Raw genomic sequence first — 19,515 nt, 5'->3', positions numbered from 1 at the left:
GTAACGTGCACCAGGCTCTTTGCTTGAGTACTCTGCCATAAGTCAGGAGTAACCTTTCTGAAGCCAGAGGAACTATATGGAACAAACCCAGTTCAAGTGCAAAGAGAAACATCTCCAAAAAAAGACTGGGAGGGAGTGTCCAAGCTGTGATTTCTCACCGAATCTTGAACCCACTGCTTCACTGAAGGCAATAATCTGCCTTAATATCTATCCTCTCAACAGTGAGGTTAGAAAAGCCTTTCTAAAGAGGCCATTTGCAAAAGCAAGGATGCCAGTCTGCTGGAAAGGAGCATAGAAATAACCAGTGTCACTCTCCCATTCACTCATAGTTCCTACCAGTATCAACACGGCTGCCCAAATGAAACACAGAGCTACACTACACCAGGTACTTACTCTCTGCAGAGCTTTCATCCACTGATGCTGGTGATAGACCCATCTGCTACATAAACTGGAAGCCATATTAACATCAGATAAGACTTCTTAGAAGTAAAAAGGCTTGAAAATATGGTTTAAAACATTTTTTTAAACCAAAAAGAAGCTTCTTGCTGGGGTCTTTTGTTCTTGTGCACTTGCTCCAACCCCTTTTCAACTGAGAAATCATGAGGATCAGTACACCCCATGCTGTTATCTCTGTGTGTCAATCATTAGTTTCACCGAAGTTTCAGAACAGAGAGTACAAATGAGCTGCCTAAAGTCACAGTGGAATTTGACTGAAGACCTCCATCTGATTGTCCATGTGAGGAATAGAGTTTAAAGACTGTAACAGGATGGGTAATTTGCAGTTTTGAATGATTAGATGTCATCTGACAGCTTTTTAGCTTTCCTTGATGCATCTGTGCTAGACAAGTGTGGTAACACAGGTTAGATAACTTAAGCTAAATATCTCAAGGTACAACTCTAGTGAAAAGGAGTTTTTTTTTCAAAATCCTTTTATTTCCCCCCCCCCTTTTTTTTTCCCAGATAAACAAGTCAACATTGAAACTCTGTGGCCTTTATCTTCATTTGATATTTTCAGAAATTACCTTGCCCTCACTAGGCAAGAGTTGTGGAATGCCAGGGGTGACACAAAGCAAGAATTGCAATGCTTTAAAGAAAGAGTTTTAAAAGTCAGCTTTTGCAAAGTATTACAAAACAGTCTTCCCTGTCACTAGGGCTGAAACTTCAGAATGGTAATCACCACCTGGCATGCTCCATCAACACTTATAAAACCGACAAAATGAGGCTGCACTTTCCATTTCAGCAGCAGAACAGTAGGAAAGGAATGCATCCATGTGCTAATGTAGGCAGACACATGGAAAGAGAAAGATGTGAAGTAGCTCAGAGGGCATTATATAATAATTGCTGGCGAGCACTGGCTTTTTAACAGCAATGGCTTTAGAAATTGGGCAGCAACCCATTAGCCTGCAGGTGCTGAGTGGAGAATAAATTGCTTATCTGTCCCTGCTGCTCATTCTCAGGAGAGATGCTGTGTCATGTCATTCGAGTTGCTGATCTCTTCAGATGAGTTTTTCCAACGATAGTATTTTATTGCCAAAAGTGTTGGTTTACTAATAAGGAAACATGGCTCCTCTGGATTGATATTTCTATATGCTGAGCACGTAGATTACCCTTGGGTAGTCACAAGTAGGAGCCATTTTCTAATTAATTAATCTACACACCTCCTCTTTCGGCTACATCTGTATACATCAGTACTGACATCAAATTGTCTGTTAACTTCATCAGAAGTATTTCCTTTCCCAGAATTTCCCAGGGGCTGTATCAATACCTGCTTCCCTAAATAAAAGTGGCAGGTGGATGTAAAGTGAGTATCAACTGACTTCCCCTGTTCAGCATAACTCCAGTGCAGCCAACAGTTCAAAACTGTTATTAAAAGGTCAGAGATTCTTCCAATTGACAAGGCACGAAGTCCAGGTGACACTCATCCAGAAGTGCTAATGGAAATGGAAACAGAAATTGGAAAGCCTGTAGGAGACATTTTGACAAGCTCAGCTGAGTAAAGATCCCTGATGGCAGACAAAGGAATAACATAAACCAATATTTCAAAAGGACCTAAAACCAAACAGAGAAACAGACAGATATAGATACAAACATTTACAGATGGGTATTCAGGATCATGTTGAGAATTATGTTCAAGATTCAGGGCTTTAAAAAGCCAGACTTCTCCAATTTGATACTGCAAGCAAGTGATACAGATTCAAGAAAACATGTCTCCTTTCACCATCTCGCTACTTCTTACAACTATGCCTTTGTTTCTTTAGTGGAAGAAAAACCTCTTAAAAGGATCACCTTTAATGAAAAGGGGTTGAAAAGGAATTCTGACAGCATCACACATCAGGCATTGATGTTGTTCCTTATATATTATTGTATCCAGAAAATCCTCCAAGTACTCAGCCAGAGAAAATTCCCTGACTCAAAATCAATACTAAAGTCCTTCATCCTGCCAGTAATTGTTGTTTGCATGCAAAGCTGCTGCATATACCTTCACTGGGAGAAAAACATTAGTTTATGAGTTTCCTCATATCGGCAGAACAAACAAAGAATGTCTGCTCTTAGCACTTTTGTGCAAGGGTGGATTGGGAGGAGGCAGTAATGGCCACAGATCTTCCATCTGAACCTGGAGAGCCGTGAAAGTCATGCAAAGCAGTGCTTTCAGTTTCTTCAGTAAGCTGCAAATCTCTAGATCACAGCTGCCTGCATAAATTGTGTCAACTCCCTGACACACAATTTCTTATGTATGTGCCCAATATATGCAGTTCCTGAGAGGATGCCCTGTTATCTTAGGGGGAACACTGAGGTGTCAGAACTAGAGGGCAGAATGGAAATCATCCCAAATATCTATTCAAAGACAAGTTCTTCCGACAAAATGAATCAAATTGAAACAAAGAGGTGAAACATGTACAGCTTCTCTGACCTGCCTAGACTGTGGCATTTTGGGAAAACTGGCCAGGAAGTACAGTAATTTACATAACTGTGTCATACTGAAAGGATCCTGGTATAGGAAGGCCATGCTAATCAAAGTGAACATATGCAAAAGACACCAACTCTTCATCTACTTCATATCTACTTGCTCTTTTTTGTAGGAATACTATTCCTACAAAATAGGAAGCATTCAGGCCACCCAACCTATTCCTCCCCCAGCCCCACCGTGCTCTTCCTTTGAAATCAACTGACTTCAATTTAGAGGACAGACAGCGAAAATACAAAGCACTGAATTCCACAGATCATATGTATTCCAAAACTTCACAGGATGGCTGCACTCTATGCGGAAATTGCAGTCTGTCCTCTGTAACATTTTCACCTGAGCTGTAAGGTTTGTTGGCTTTGCAGCTGGCCAGATAGATAGTAGGGGGTATTTGATCACCTCTGTTTGAAAGATCAAATTCCACCTTTTGTTCCCCCGGGACTGCAGGGCCATTTTAAGCTGAATTTTCTAGCCAGCCTTTCTGCAGAACCATGTAATTTCCACCAGTACCTTTAATGCCAGTGTTTTTAATCCCTTCTAGAAATTCAATGAAAGGGAAATTAGCAGGAAGTGAAAGTATCTGGATAAATAAAGGAGAATATCCCAATGGCAAAGCCTGAATCAATTAGTGTGCCTGCATATGTTGTATTAATATAGTCCTGACTATTAAAAATGGACCTCTGTCTCACAGTGGTGGAATCAGAGTTTAAGACCCCTCTCAAAATCATGGTATCCTCTGTGTTAAATAACTTTGTGCTGATGTGCTCTGGAAATGCAGCAACAATCTCTGCTCTTTGCTCAGCCTGTCCATTGCCAAAAGTAGGCTGGTATGAAAAGTACCTTTCACCTTTGAATCAAACGACCTTGGTTTGATGACACACTTTCTGCCACCACAGAGCTCTGTCCTGCCCTTACCCTAATAAATCTCAATTTCATCCAGACTGGTCCTTAGCACACAAGTGTCAGTCTCAGTCATGCCTCAGTAGCAATTCTATCCATTTCTCACATCCTGCCAGCTCACACACAGACTCCTCTCAGCTCCCCACTTCCCCCTGTAGTAGGGTATCCCGATCTGGGCAGCAATGCTTGCCTCAGCAGAGCAGCATGAGAACCATGGCTATTGCCCAGCCAGGTGCTTCCATGGCAGAAGACAAATCACGGTGTGGGTGGGCAGACAGAGAAGGAGACATGGAGCCAGGAAACTCTCAGCTGGTGTGCTGATAGTGCTAAACTTTCCTGACAAGTTCACATCCCCAGATGGACTTTTTTTTTTTTTTTTAATTACTCTTGAATTTCCCATGGCTTGAGTGGTAAGGCGTTAATGGCAGTTGTTTAATTAATTAATACTCCAAGGAAGCAGAAGTCCTGCCATGCTCTGAACTGCATTTAGATGTGTTGACCCCACTCCAGTCAGACAGCAGAACTGAGCAAGAGCCCAGTGGACTTCACACAGCCTGCTTGGAACAGATAGACACAGATGAGCTCAGGAAGGCAGCACTTATGTAGGGTTACCAGCAGCTGCAGAGTGCACATTTCCCTGCATGTGCCAGTTAGATCAACATTCACAACTGTACTTTAAACAATGCTGATTTAAACCTGTGTTAGGCATTTCAGAGACCTGTAAGACCTTTGTAAAGAAGAGAAACTGCTATGGCCTCCCCAGAAATAATCTTTATCAAAGATGTGTTAAGGCAGGCACATACACCAACAAATCTATCTAGTAACTACCTCTGTGCCACACACTGCAGTCAGAAAACTCTGAGGAATGGGAGTAGCAACACTGAATAACAAATATCAACAGCAGCTCTACAGCAGCTGCTCTTGTTAGCTGTCAGGAAGGTAGAGAGCAGCAGAGGAGCAGTGCCCCACAACAGAATACGGAGTAATGCCATCCAAAGGGAGCACTGCTCCACTCTGGAACTACAGTGTGGTTTTGAACTGTTCTTTGCTGCAGTGACACAATCCCACTATGAAGTGGTGCTTCACGTAATTAAGTCAAAACTGAGAGTACCATGCATATTAATGAGCACCCTAATGAGCATTAATTTTTTTATGTCTCTCGTTAACAAGAATTATAAACTATGACAAATTTCTGTTTGACTGAATGCCAAAATTTGGATGAGTGGTGGTTTAAAATTGTAAATCTGAATGATTCCCCCAGGGAACAGAGCACCACACATAAATACTCTGAAAGCTTGCAACATCAAAGAGGAAATACATATGCCACAACAAGCTATCTTCCACTGCCCTGCTACATATGTCAGTCAAAAAGTACTTGCATCATTCAAATAGAAGCTTTTTAGATTCCAGGAATAAAAATGAAGTACTCTCACATGGTAAGAATTAATTATTTTGCTCTTACTGAAAGCAATGAATGTGCTTTAATATGGAGAGCTGTGCACGAGCAGAGGTGTGCTCACCCCTTTGAGTTCTGTTTGTGCAAACACATGGACTCCTAGTGCAAGTCTGACAAACACTAAACATGCAGGCTGATACCTATTAGCATGAACAAATTAAATGTCTTTAAAAGAAAAACATCTCTAAAAAGGAAAAAACAGTCTGGCTCATGCAAAGGAATGACAAGAGCTAGAGGACAGCAAAGCAGTATGTATATTCCATGTAGATATTCCTCTGCTAATTGTTACAGGGGCTTCCTCAGGCTTCAACTGCTTGACTCAAGCAATGAGCTGTGTGGCTCCATCACCCAGGAGATCCTCTAAACACGTTCCTGATACATCTAAGCCATCATTGCATTTTATTCATTTATAGATAATCAAAGTAGTTTGGGTGGGTTGGTTTTTTAAAATTCCTACCTTGCCTGTGTTCTAATTCTACCACAATCAAGCAGTGTTTTGAAGAGATAAACATAACATGCCAAGGGAGACTCATCTGTACTTCTCACTCCTCACTGGTTCAGATGGAACAAACTAGCAGTGCAAGATCTGCATTTGTAATTACGTACAAAGAACATGGCAAGAAAGGAGAGGAAAGCTGCACAGACAAGGCAGTTTGCCCTGCTGGGGTTTCACTAAAAGCCTCTACCAGTTTTCCACAACACTACACTTCACCCATCTAACCATTAAGGGTGAGATCCCCATCCAAAAGGGAAACAAAATGAGTGCCAGACTGGTACTTATGTCATAATACATGTAACTAAAATTGAACTCTTATAAAATGTGACTTTCCAACGTTTGGTTTTTCTTCTTCAGAGTATTTCAAGTTAGCCTCTTTTAATGAAGTTTTCCCCTCTTTTTTCCCCCCTAGCATTTTCCTCTAAGCTTCACTACAATCAGCAGTGGCATTTTGCTTTGTCAAAACGTGGCACACAACAACAGAATGCACCTATTTTAATGAAGCCTGAAAATTACCTTGTTTTTCCAGCAGAAACTCAGCGGTGTTGATATATTTCCCCATCCCCCAAAAAAGGCACCATGGCTTTCAAAACACTGCTCTCCGTGAGAAAGCAGCGGATCAGTCCATCATAGATGGACCTCACAGCAGCAAAATCACAGAGGCTGGGGGTCATTTCGTCCTGAAGCAGACATGCCGAAAGGGTCGCACAAGCTGCCTCTGGAAGGGCCTGTTCCCCTCTGTGGCGTCCAGAGAGACCGGAGGGCTGCACAAGGCGGGTAAAATGAACGCCGCCAAGGCCACAGCCCTGGCCGGTTTACCTCTGTTCTCTGACAAGGAAATGGCGACAGCTACTAACCTCTAGGTTCCATGCTGAGGCGCTGGCAGCAGGGCTGCAGGACCCTCTGAAGGCAGTTGAGGGACTGCCCCACACTGGATGCAGCCAGTTCTGTCTGGTTCCAGCTGGTTCCAGCTACCCCACCACAGGCGAGCCCCTCTCACTAGCGACACCTAGAGGCCAGTGTGTTTGGGAAAGGGCACAACGCTGCTGGGACACAGCCAGCTCTGTCTGGTTCCAGCTGGTTCCAGCTACCCCACCACAGGCGAGCCCCTCTCACTAGCGACACCTAGAGGCCAGTGTGTCTGGGAAAGGGCACAACGCTGCTGGGACACAGCCAGCTCTGTCTGGTTCCAGCCGGTTCCAGCCACCCCACCACAGGCGAGCCCCTCTCACTAGCGACACCTAGAGGCCAGTGTGTTTGGGAAAGGGCACAACGCTGCTGGGACACAGCCAGCTCTGTCTGGTTCCAGCCGGTTCCAGCCACCCCACCAGAGGCGAGCCCCTCCCACTAGCGACACCTAGAGGCCAGTGTGTTTGGGAAAGGGCACAACGCTGCTGGGACACAGCCAGCTCTGTCTGATTCCAGCCGGTTCCAGCCACCCCACCAGAGGCGAGCCCCTCCCACTAGCGACACCTAGAGGCCAGTGTGTTTGGGAAAGGGCACAACGCTGCCGGGAAGCAAGAGGCGGGGAGTCAAGGAACAGCCCCAGACACAGAGGGAAAAGGCTTCATGGAGGACTCCTGTTCAGCTGGTGTTCTGACAGGAACGAAGGGCATGGACAGTGTGGAGGAGTGAGCAAGCGGCTGTGCGGAGCCCTGCTGACCCACCTCCCCACAACGATCTGGCAAACCCTGCATTTACTGCTCCTCTGTGTTACAATTGCTGGTGCCTGATGCCCCACAAGAGCCTTTGCCTATGCAATTACTTGATTTAGTTGATATTCCTTTGGCCATACTTGAACAGATTCACTCCCTCTACTGCTTTCACCACAGTTAATAAATTAGATTTTAAAACCCTCCACTACTATCCTCTTTTTATGTATCAGCCCATCCCAAATTGCTAGCTGATTTTCTCTGTGATTGCTGACACTCCACACAGCAGTAATAACTCTGACACTCACACCAAACCAACCTGGATGTTTTCTACCTGCTGAGCATCTTACAGTCCTGTCTCTCCAGCTGGGGAGGTGAAAATAATGTTGGCTTTTTCAAGTGATCCTTCACAAATTTTCATTACTTCTTTTCAGTTCACTTTCTATTGGTCTGCCTTTGATTTCTACTTTGATGTTGTTTCCAATAATCAGAATAAGAAATTCTGCTTTTTACTGACATCTTTCAAAACTGTCTTCCAATTCTGACAGTTTCAGCATCCCAAGAGGACAACATAAAAAGACTTTCCATTAATATTTACACTGTAGGATCTCAGTGCAAAGAAAATGGATTAAGTTACAACCAGTGTTCAGGTTAAGAAGTGCATTGGATTTGTGTTGCGAGGTGTTGGTAGCAGAGGGGCTACAGGAGTTTCTAATGAGAAGATGGCAGAAACTTCCTTCATGTCTGATAAAGCCAGTGTTGGCTACAAGACAGACATGCCCCTGACCAAGGCTGAGCCCACCAGCGATTGTGGTAGCACATCTTTAAGAAGGGGGTGGGGGGGAAGTCCTATACAACTGCAGCTGAAAGCAGTAAGGCTATCTGAGAGAAGCAACTCTGCAGACACCAAGGTCAGCAAAAGACGAGAGGGAGGAGGTGCTCCAAGTGACAAAGCAGAGATTCCCCTGCAGCCTCTGATGAAGACCACAATGAAGCAGGCTGCCCCCCTGCCACCCACAGAGGTTCACGGTGGAACAGATATCCACCTGCAGCCTGTGGTGGATCCCTCACCAGAGTGGGTGGCTGCCTGAAGAAGACTGTGACCCTGTGGGAAGGCAGCTCTAGAGCATACCTTTGGCAGAACCTGTGACCTTGTGAAAAGCAGCACACACCAGAGCAGGATTTCTGGCAGGACTTTGACTACATGGAGGGCCCATGCTGGGGCAGTTTGTGAAGAAATATAGATTGTGAGAAGGACACACGGAGGTGTTCACAGAGGACTGTCTTCATGGGAGGATCCCATGCTGGAGCAGAGGAAGAGTGTGAGGAAGGAGGAGTGGCAGAGACAATGTGTGATGAGCTGACTGCTAGCTCTGCTCCACTTCTGCCTGTGCCACTCAGGGTGGGTAGGTAGAGAAATCAGAAGTGAAGTTGAGCCTGGGGGGAAGGGAGAGGTGAGGGGAAAGTGTTTTGATATTTGAGTTTATTTCTCATTATCCTACACTGATTTGATTGGTGATAAACTAATATCCCCAAGTTGGGTCTGTTTTTCTGTGTTTATCTCAACCCATCGACCTTTAGTTGTATTTTCTCTGTTCTGCTGAGTAGGGGAGTGATAAAGCAGCTCTGGTGGGCACCTGGCATTTAGCCAGGGTTGACTCACCCTAGGATGGTAATTTGTAATTGGAAAGTAGTAACATTCTTGGTTTTCTGTCGAAGTGAATGATAACTGACAGCAGGATTTTCTAAATATCTTCCACATTATGGAGTATTATGGGGGAGTTGGGCTGGTCTTTCTTTGGAGCTGTGGGAAAACTGGATTTAACTAGATTAAATGGTAAAACCAACACATACTGAGATAAAAGGAAGCACTTGGCCCAAGGGAATAATGATGCTTTGTCACTCACTGTACTCCACCCTGGAATCTGTCCTAAATAAGCTCACACAGTGGTTATTAACCCAAGCAGTCTGGATAACAGTGAGGAATGCTCCTTTCAGTAATCTCCCTTCTGCACTTCTGAAAAGGATGGGGAGGGAAAAATATTAGGAACTACAGAAATTCAAACTGGCATGGAAATATGCTTTTTAATAAGTAACTGACAATGAACATTTTCTAATTGTTGTGTCTTTTACCCAGTGATTTCATAGAAACATGGATAGTTTTCAGAAAAATCATTGTGTGCCCCCAGAAGAGTCTCTCCTGTTCAAATGAGTGAAAACAGAACTGGTGCACCCAGCAGCAGATGTCTGGTTCATCTGATCAAAGTGTGGTTCGCTAACCATTTAAAGTATGAGAGTGTGTTTGTTGAAAGAGGAATCAGTATCCTCCACCAGGAACAAACTTCCTTCAAGATCCAAGGAAATTCCCCAAACCACCATGCAAACATCAAAATATCACCTGTGCAAAAATGGATGTTCTTATCTTAACAGACCTGTGCTGTTTGCAAGAGCTCAGATGACCTACACCTTTGTCAGCATGTGTAGGAATCCAGCTCTGAGCGTGCTGAAATTCATCAGTTCACACATACTGGGGATTAGGGGCAGCTTGAAGAATAAATTCAAGAAACCAAACCTGCACTTCACACAGGCTCACATCCAGACATGAACAGACACGAAAACAGCCTGGCTGCTAGACTAGGTCTCTGCTTCACACTCCTGCCCTCCAAGAATGCAAAAACAGTGAGGGCACCAGGACAGACAATATTTCCTGTCACTCCATACTTCAAAATAAATTGCTGTCTGTCAGAGCACGCCAGAGCATGGGGCACACATCCTGCCCACCCCTGCAGAGAGAAAAGGGGCAAGCTGACCCATGTGACCTTTCCCCAGGGGAACAGCTCCACAGGATGATGCTAGGAAGGGTGATGTAGGAGCTGCAAGGAAACACAGGGTAATGACAGGGATCACCAGTGCCTCGAGAGAGGAAGGCAGCCTGTTCCCCTTGCCAAGCAGCCTCCTGCAGGAGTTAGCAGCAAGAGCACAGGTGCAAAGTCATCATGAGCCAGAAGCATGAGATGCCCTGTTGTCCTTTTCCCCACAGCAAGGAAAAGCAGTGGTCCTTTTCCTCTCTCACCTTCCCAAAAAGCTCTCAGGTTTGCCGTAGCTCAATGCCAATGAGCAACAAGGTTACAGGCAGCGTTGGCACTGCTATGGATCAAAGTCTCTTTTGCTGTCTAGAAATGAAAGATTTACTGGTGCATTCCTCACTCTGAGAATATTCCCACTGAAATCTGCCACCAGGCTCCTAAGGCAAGGAGAATGGGATCCATGTCAAAAGCCATTGTCATTCTCAGCTTGTTGCACTTAAATACATGTTTATGGGCAACAGCAGAGATTTGCTCTCACTGTAGTTACTGGCAAGACACAAATAAACTTTAATGAATACTGCCACAGCCCAGGTCAATAGATAAATGATTCTGTTATTTAACGTAGCTCTCAGAGTAATTTCTAAAAGTAGAAACTCACATTTTATACCTCCTTATTCACTAACATAAGCTACAGTGAAATTTAGCTTGGCATTGACTAGATTTCATGAGCTACAGGGATAAACGCCATTCATTTTCTGCTGATAAAATGTTATTTGAACTCATTTTATTGTCTCTTTCTGCTTTGAAAGATCTTGAGTTCATTTTTCCCCTTGCTACTCCCTATCTGCACTACAGGCTACACAAAATCAAAGCTAGGCAGTAGAATATTCCTTTATTGAAGAGTTGCCTTTGTTGTCTGTTGATAAACTGGCAGTCTGCAGGGTACTGCTCCATGCAGCCTGTTCCACAAAACCAGCTCCACAAGCTGCTGCAGCATCACTGCCATGATTTATCACAACTGGATTGCAAGGAATGCTCCCAGACTTGCATCCACTCCATTGTTTCCAAACAGTAAGATGGATCTACTCTAAAGTGACATTATTAAGGTTTTCTGGACCAAATAATATACTTTTACTTGAACAGTTTTACACACGGGGGGGGAGGAAAAACATTTTAACAGCTACAATATTCTGCTTTAAGATTTGTGACCAAGCAGTTGGGCGAGTACATGAGACCACTGGGAACCAACCCAAAACTGATTTATCTAGTTTTGCTTGGCAAGCTGAATGACAAGGTGAAAATTTAAACAACCAATTATGTTTTGAAAATAGTTGCCTCAAATACTTGCCTTTCAAAACCAGTTCTCTCATCCCATGATGGAGACCAGAATTAAGAAAGAACAGTGCCCCTCCATCTTGGCAGACAATGAAGATGAAGCCAGCTCTCTCACAGAAATCTCAAAAAAAAAAAAAAAGGTATAAATTCTGTCTTCCTCCTGATGAGCAGGATTATGCTAAGTAGAGGAGAATGCAATTTGCACACCTGTCAACCTAATGCTATATGGAAAATATTAGTTAAGAGTAAGAAATTATTGTAGGGGAAAGAGCACAGGACAGTGAAGGTGAAGAGAAGGAAATAGGATAGTTTTGTAATAATAATCCTTACAGCTTTGCTTATTTTTGATATATTTATTCATGAGACAGGCTACCAGTAAGTGTGTGCTAATGAAAAATCATTAGGTGATGATATCAGGTTAGGAGACCTGATCAATACACAAGGGAGGAATGGGATATCACACAAGAAGATCTACAAGATCAAATCTGAGCATCAAGCATTTAAGAAGCACAAGGATTTTGCTGTTAGGTGGAAACCCTAAAGATTGAGGATACAGAAACAGCCAGTACATTGCTGGTGTGTAGCATCTAGCTCTAGCGAGGACTTGGATTTACTAATGCAGCTCTCCAAGCATGGGAGAAAATTCAAGGCTTTGGTTGTTGTCTTTAAACTTGTCATTAAAGAAAATCTCTTGAAGTGAAATGTTGTTTTCACTTGCAAAATTAAAGGGCATATATTGACCAAAAACCGATTAAAGACAAAAACTGGGTGGTGGGGAGTGTGGGGTGGTGAAATATAGAAAAGCAAAGATTCTGGAACAATCTGTAAACAATGGAAACAGCAGAAAAGGAGGTAGTCTGAGTTTAATGTATTTGTGAATGGGAATATTTCATATGACAAGAGCAGAATTATAACTTCTTGCACTGATACCCTTCTGGACAATGCTCTGGGAAGTCCTCTCCAGCCCAGCACTCCTGTGCTTCAGTGACAGAAGTCACCTTGAGCTGGATGATGCTGCAGGATTAAGGCATAAGGGAATTCATCATATTTAATATTAAAGACTTTACTTTGACACAATTTCAATTGACTACAACAAATCAAAGCAAACTCTGCAATAAATGTCTTCATAATGCCTTGTGCTGTAGCTGTACTTTGAAAGTCCAAAATCAATAAAACCAAAATGGTGACATATGTTTGCATTATTTGGAAAGCTAAATGCATGCAAGGGATCTGTCACTGCAGGATTAATAGAGTACAAGATGTTCTGTTTGTTGGGCATCTGATTGTCTGTCTCATAATATGAATTTTGAAATAGCTAGGGATTTCTGCTAGTGCAATTGCGGGTTTATGCTGAATTTCACATTAACAATAAATCATTCTGTATGTATAGTTCTCTTTTTCAATTTACTGCAACATAACTTTATCAATCCACATAGGGAATAGGGCCATACACATAATGAGTAGAAATCTGATAATAAAATATTAAGTAAGACAATGAAAGAAAAACATTTAAAATATTAATACTAAGGCTCTAAAGTACCCCTCATTGCCATTCAGCCTATGTTTGCTGTGCATATACCTCTTACATGCGGGTGGAGTGACAGCAGGAAAGTGCCAGGTACCTTCCTCTAATGACTGGAAAATAATCTATTTTAAATTAAGAAATCCTTTTAAGGATGATGTAAATGAAAATAAGATGCACTCCATTGTGAGTTGAAAGACATTAGTTTTACTCTAGTTGCTAATGTTACATTTGACCAAGTACTAATTCACTACATTAGGATCTTTTCCACATCCCAAATAATTCAAAAAATGAACTTGAATATATTTGTGAAGACTGGTCCTTGGCTGCTTTGGTGGCTGTCCTAACAAAGCAGAGAAGAACCGCTGGCACAGCAAGGTCGTGTGGTGCTGGATGGCTGCAGAGCCAGCACTAAGCCTGTACTTAAGCATTCCCTTGAATTCAAATACTCCTTTTCAGCAGACATTGTAGCTCATGCTTAAATCTAAGCACATGCTGACACGCGATTGACAGCATTGGGAGCTCTTCACATACCTATGTACTTATTCAAAATCAGGGCACATACTTTTGCCCTCGTCTTTTTGGTATCTTCTGTAGGATCAGATACTGAGGGCCCTGGAGTTAATTCAGTTTTGGATTCACTTTGTAAATACATCTACATTCAAAGCCTATAGGCTGGACTGTTTCAAGATCAAATGTTTTGGTATTCCAAACAAAATACATCTCTCCCATCCCATGTGTCATGTAAATAGGCTCATGAATTGAGTAATTCTCCTCAGCTAACTGGGATCATATTTACTTAACTGATATGAACAGACAAAGGAAAATATAACACTTGCTCAACGTGTGCAAAATTTATGGTATGTAGCTAACATAATGTGTTTAACAATTTTATCCAAGTTTCAATCTAGGACAAAACAAATATGTTCACACAATCCCACACCATATTACAGCAGTCGTATTCAGTAAGTGATTTAAAGCTTTCCTTCCTCATTAAATACACTGTACACATACAGGTTTTTCCTTTTTAAATAATAATATGCAAAAATTCCAGAGCTGTTAACAATTTAATAAGCTGTTTAAACAAGAGAACTCTTTGAAATGCTTGATCTGTGCCTATGCCTTCTGAGCATCATGCAATAATTTATCGTAGTAACAAATTGCTTGTCAGCTGGGCAAAAAACACTTGCTCTGCAATTACCTCCATTCTGAAAAGTCTCTGTACGAATTTTATGCCAAAAAAGTACAAGATACACATGAAATCAGACCAAATACATTTTAAATTGAGAAAATGTTAATTGGCCTTACCTATGTCATTAGGACTTGTGGAGAACTCAATGGAAAATCTATCCTACTAGAACAGGCTGCCCAGGAGATTGTGGAGTCTCCCTCTTTGGAGATATTCATAACCCACCTGGATGTGTTCCTGTGTGATCTGGTAGAGGTGATCCTGCTCTGGCAGGGGGATTGGACTAGATGATCTTTTGAGGTCCCTTCCAGCTCCTGACATCTGTGATTCTGTGGTAGATCAGAGGGCAGTAGTGTCTAACTTTTATTTGCAATAACATAAACAGTCAACACCAATGATGTCCCACTAGAACATACCAGACTTGACAACATAAAGTTAACTGCAGGACACTGTTCATGTTATTTTATGTTTTCAAAAGGTCATCATGTATATTCACCTGTAATTAGTGTGCTGTTTACCTCAACATCCACCAGTTTCATCTCCAGCGTCGGCTCAATTTTTGCCAAAGGAGGGTCAAACAGTAATGAGATTGACCTTCAGCATCACAGAGCCATTTTATTTCTCCCCTATTTGGGCTGTAGTTTGCTATACATGTGTCTTGGGAAAAGGGCACATGAGCAGAGATAGCACGACAATATGTTTCCCTGTGACACACCAAGGTGAAACAGCAGCTGAGCAGCTAAGGGCTGTCCTTTTTCTTGCTTGGATATTATGCAAGGAACAGAGGCACAGAAGATTCTGTCTCTGACTCCTGTCTGAATTCAGTTATGCTTTGTCCCATAAGATTAAATTAATGGTGGATGCAGCTGCTGGCAGTCCATCAAATGAACTATCACATACATGGCACTTGGGGAGAAGCTTTAGTGGTGAACTTGGCTGTGCTAGGTTAACAGTTTAACTCAATTATCTTAAAGATTTTTTTTCTGAGCTAAATAATTCTGTGATGATATATACAGAAGAGAGGATTCGCCAACAAAAACTTCTGGGTGGCAGTTTTCTCCTTGCTGCCTTCTCTCAGTAACCTATAGCCATGTAACACAGTCTGTGGTCTGCAGTCAGTAAAAATAGCCTGCTGAGAATACGAGTGTTTTGAGAGAACATAGTGACTAAAGACATACACAGAGCTATAATCTCACACTCTGCTCTAGCTAGTATCAGGGCATAGCCACTGCATCAAACAAATCACTGAGAATGCCAGCTGTGGCATTGAGATTCTGAGCTTGGGAGAAGAGCAGCACTTCTGAAATTTGACCAACAACCTAACTACCTCCATTTGCCTTTATTACCCCACATAACCATTCAAGGTGTTTGCCCTTCAGCTCTGCCTCACTTTTACAGGTAGCCCTTTTACAGCTTCTATTATACCACATAGTATTTAGTCAATAGAGGAAAAATCTTACTGCATTTGAAAGTGTAATACCAATCTCTGAGCGATCCTTACAATTCCAGCTGACAGGCAGCCATTACCGTTTTACATCAAGATTTGTATTGTGGCTTTGTTGCATTTCTAATTAATCACTGACACAGTGCTAAGGAGAAATAGAACTAAGCTAAAATGTGACCCCATGGATTTCAACATCCAACTCCCACTGTGATCACTGAAACATGCTATGGAAATTTCTGAGAAGAGTGCAGCAACCTCATCCAAATTCAATGACCTCGATACACTGCACTCACAACTTAATAATTCAATCCGAGTTATATTTGCTGCAATAGTTCATAAAACTTTGTTTTATAAGCATAAAATTTAGCTACTTTTAACTGCAGGGCAATATCAGTGCTTGTCGGGACTTGCTGGTCTCTGAATACCCACACTGGCACTTCACAATGCTGAGGCATTACATCTTGTTCCCAGAGTCACATTGTTTTGTTTTATGTTCCTGGAGTATAAGAATGCAACACAATTGACCTGTCACAGCAAAGAAATTGGAAAACAACTTGGTTTTTGAAAATGCAGGTTTAGGAAGAACCTACACGTCTCCAAGCCTGTACCTTTGTACGAGCTATGCCTGCTGTTTGAGATGGATTTGCAAGGTGAGTTTGACATTTTGTGAACACCCCCAACCAAGCACCATGAGTTATTTCATTCATTTCACATCCAAGATCCTACAGCTTTTCAAACATTTAAAGTATGTAAACTTGAAATAACAGGGCTCTGAACTCTCATTCCCTGTCAATTAAATTGCAGAACTACTTCAGAAATTAAAAGTTTTAGAGATCTAAAAACATTCACTCTTCAGTAAGACAGCCATCCTAAGCAAAGTGGCATCTGCCACCAAAGTTAGTGAAATGAGGGGAAGAGAAGTAATTCTTGTAGTAGACATTGAAGTTAATATGGCTAGTTGAATTGACAGCAATGAACAATGGTGGCAACAGCGTTTGTAAGATTGCTGCGGTAAGCTAGAAGTTGGGAAGATAAACTTCGGCTAGATGGCAACAGGAGAACTTCTACCATGCAGTGGGCAGGTTTCCAGACCCATGTGTTAACAGTTCTTTAAGATACACTACTGGGGCCACATTTTAATCTTAAAGGTTTTAGCCCTGGGAAAAATGAGAGCAGAAGTCCAACACTGCGTTCAGACAATGCTAATACTTCTAGTGATATGATCCTAAGATATAATTAGAGATGTGGAGTCATATAAACACATTCTTTCTAACCTACATCCTGCAGGGTTCAATAGAGTATTCTGGACTTGGTTACCATAATGGACAATCAATTCTGGACAATTTACCATAATGCCAGTGGGTGAACTGCACAGAGATCAAGTGAAGAATCTATAGCAGATGAAACTTACGTGGAAAAGACTGCCTGTCATTAGAGACTTGAGCACTTTTTCCAACAAGATCAACTTGATTCAAAGCACTGCTGAAAAAAATGAAAAAGGTTTGGCTTTATGAAGTTGAAGATTTACCCAGGTTGTAAGAAATTATCTTTTCAGTGTTTTGAACTCTTTGGAAAGATCTCTGAAGACAATGTGGTGCTTAACAGAGATGTTTGTTCTAAGTTATCACTTAGAGTTTTGCTCTAATTTCATTGTAGTTGATTCACAGCATTTCTGAACATCACAAACCAGGTTTTCACAGCACAGTGTGCCACAACCTCTAGTTAATATCAATGAGATAAATGTAAGCCTCAAAAAACACTCACCATTCTGCAAGATTAGGACAACTTGACAAAGCGAGCACTGAAATAAGACCTGTAGCACTTAGCACTGCAGCTGTGTGTTCCGTGCTGTTTGTATGCCTCGCTGAATCCCAACCACAAACTTCATTAAATATGATTCCCTACAGAGGAGAATGAGTATGCATCTTACCTGCATACATTATAATTCTGCAGCCAGCTGAGGATGTACATTTCCTGAAGAAGCAAGGAGGAGAACTCCAGCTGGGTTGGGATGGTAAAGCAAAATCAAGAGAGACAAAAGCACAAAGTACTGCATCACTAATGCAGTGACATCCACTAAACAGATTGAAATGGGCTAGAAAAACAAACAGAATTTTGAAAGCACAGTGTGGAGCTATGGATCTAGGCTTTTATATAAGAATTATATCATACAAAGGAAATAAACCATCATTTGACTTACATTACTCACCATGCCATCCATTACAGTGGTGCTGTCAAGCAAGTTAGGACAGATTTAGCCCCATGCAAGTTGTCTTCCAAATGTGAGTTCATAAATTATGAGATTCTGTCCCCTTTTGAACACTCAAGTGGCACTGAAGTGGATATTTGTGCCTCATAGTCTCACTCTTCTACCAATACGCAGAAATGGGAATCCTCAGGCACCCACATTTACAAATTAAGCAAACATTATTCTGTAACAAATGACTACATAGTTGGAAATTATTTTAAAGCAATCTGGGAAAAAAAAGCCTACAGGGTCTCTACAGATCTGTTACAAAACAAAACCAACATTAAACCACAAAACAATGAGAAAAAAATAACATCATTTCCCATATGCTCAATGTGCATAATGGATATACAGCCCTTTAGGTAGCAATAGTAATAAAGAAAAGTCATCTGGGTCAAATGGCATATTTCCCTTTACTATTAGCATTGTTTAAACTAGACTTAAGGTGTATACAGTGCCCTGAAAACAAATAAAACCTGTCAGTTGCCTTCCCTGGAAAATATGCTCTGAAGTAGAAGAATCAGTGTGTAACTTCTAAGGTTTTGCAGTGAAGCAAAGTGTCACAACACAAAACATATTTCAAACACTTTGGCTATGAAGTGAGAGGCTAATTTAAATTTTTCTCATTTTATTACAAAGTCTGGGTTCATATGGGTACCTCCACTAGCACAGCTGAAGCTGTGAACAGAAAATCTCTAATTCTACCAAGCAAACATAAAACACAAAGAAGCCCCATAAACCAAAAGAAACCTCAGATCTCATTTGTTGGGCGCCGACAGCATGGTAAGTACCTCAGAGGAGCTCGTGTGGAGCGGGATGGAGTTTCAAATGCAAGATGACTCTCAGATGATCCCCTATTATTAAATTAACACAAAGTATTTTATTAAGCACATGTTAGTTAATGCTACAAAAAGGGTCAGATCCTGCCTGGGCTTTAATTAGGGTATTGGCTGTCTCCTACCTGTGAACAAGACCTGCCACACTCATGCTTTTAGGGAGTTTCTAAACTCCCTAGTGTGGCAGGCCAAGGTCTAGCCAGGGAGATCAAAGCAAGAATTGGTACAGGTGTATTAACAGTAAAAAGAAGACTATGGAAGGCGTGGGCTTCCTCAGAATGGAAACAGGTGAAATGGTCACAAGTGGTATGGAGAAGGATGAGGTTCTCAATGACGACTTTACCTCAGTTTTCACTGCAAAGGCCTCCAGCCACACTCCTGGAGTCATGGAAGACAATGACAGGGACTGGGAGGAAGAATTTCCCATCATAAGTGAAGATCAGGATTGCGACCACCTGAAGAACATGAAAGTGTTCAAGTCCATGGAACCCAATGTGATACAACCACGGGTGGTGAGAGAACTGGGAGATGAGGTTGCTAAACCCCTCTCTATTATATTCCAAAAGTCATGTCAGTCTGGTGAATCCTCACTGACTGGAAGAGGGGAAACATTATCCCCATTTTCAAAAAGGGTAAGAAGGAAGAACCAGAGAACTACAGTCCAGTCA

The 19,515-nt window shown here is 42.0% G+C and overlaps 1 long non-coding RNA gene across 1 annotated transcript in view; it reads right to left on the bottom strand.

Moving 5' to 3' along the window:
* Window positions 1-1,378, bottom strand: part of LOC135183702 (uncharacterized) — a 152,825-nt gene extending 151,447 nt beyond the window's left edge. The window contains exon 1 of the long non-coding RNA XR_010305667.1: window positions 394-1,378. This is a non-coding gene — a long non-coding RNA (uncharacterized LOC135183702). The remainder of the gene's footprint in view (window positions 1-393) is intronic.
* Between the last annotated feature and the right edge of the window lie 18,137 nt (window positions 1,379-19,515).

Source organism: Pogoniulus pusillus, chromosome 19 (genome assembly GCF_015220805.1).
Source record: "Pogoniulus pusillus isolate bPogPus1 chromosome 19, bPogPus1.pri, whole genome shotgun sequence".
Taxonomy (NCBI): Eukaryota; Metazoa; Chordata; class Aves; order Piciformes; family Lybiidae; genus Pogoniulus; species Pogoniulus pusillus.
Note: the sequence above shows the minus strand (reverse complement) of the source record. Positions and strands in the feature narration are given on the sequence as shown.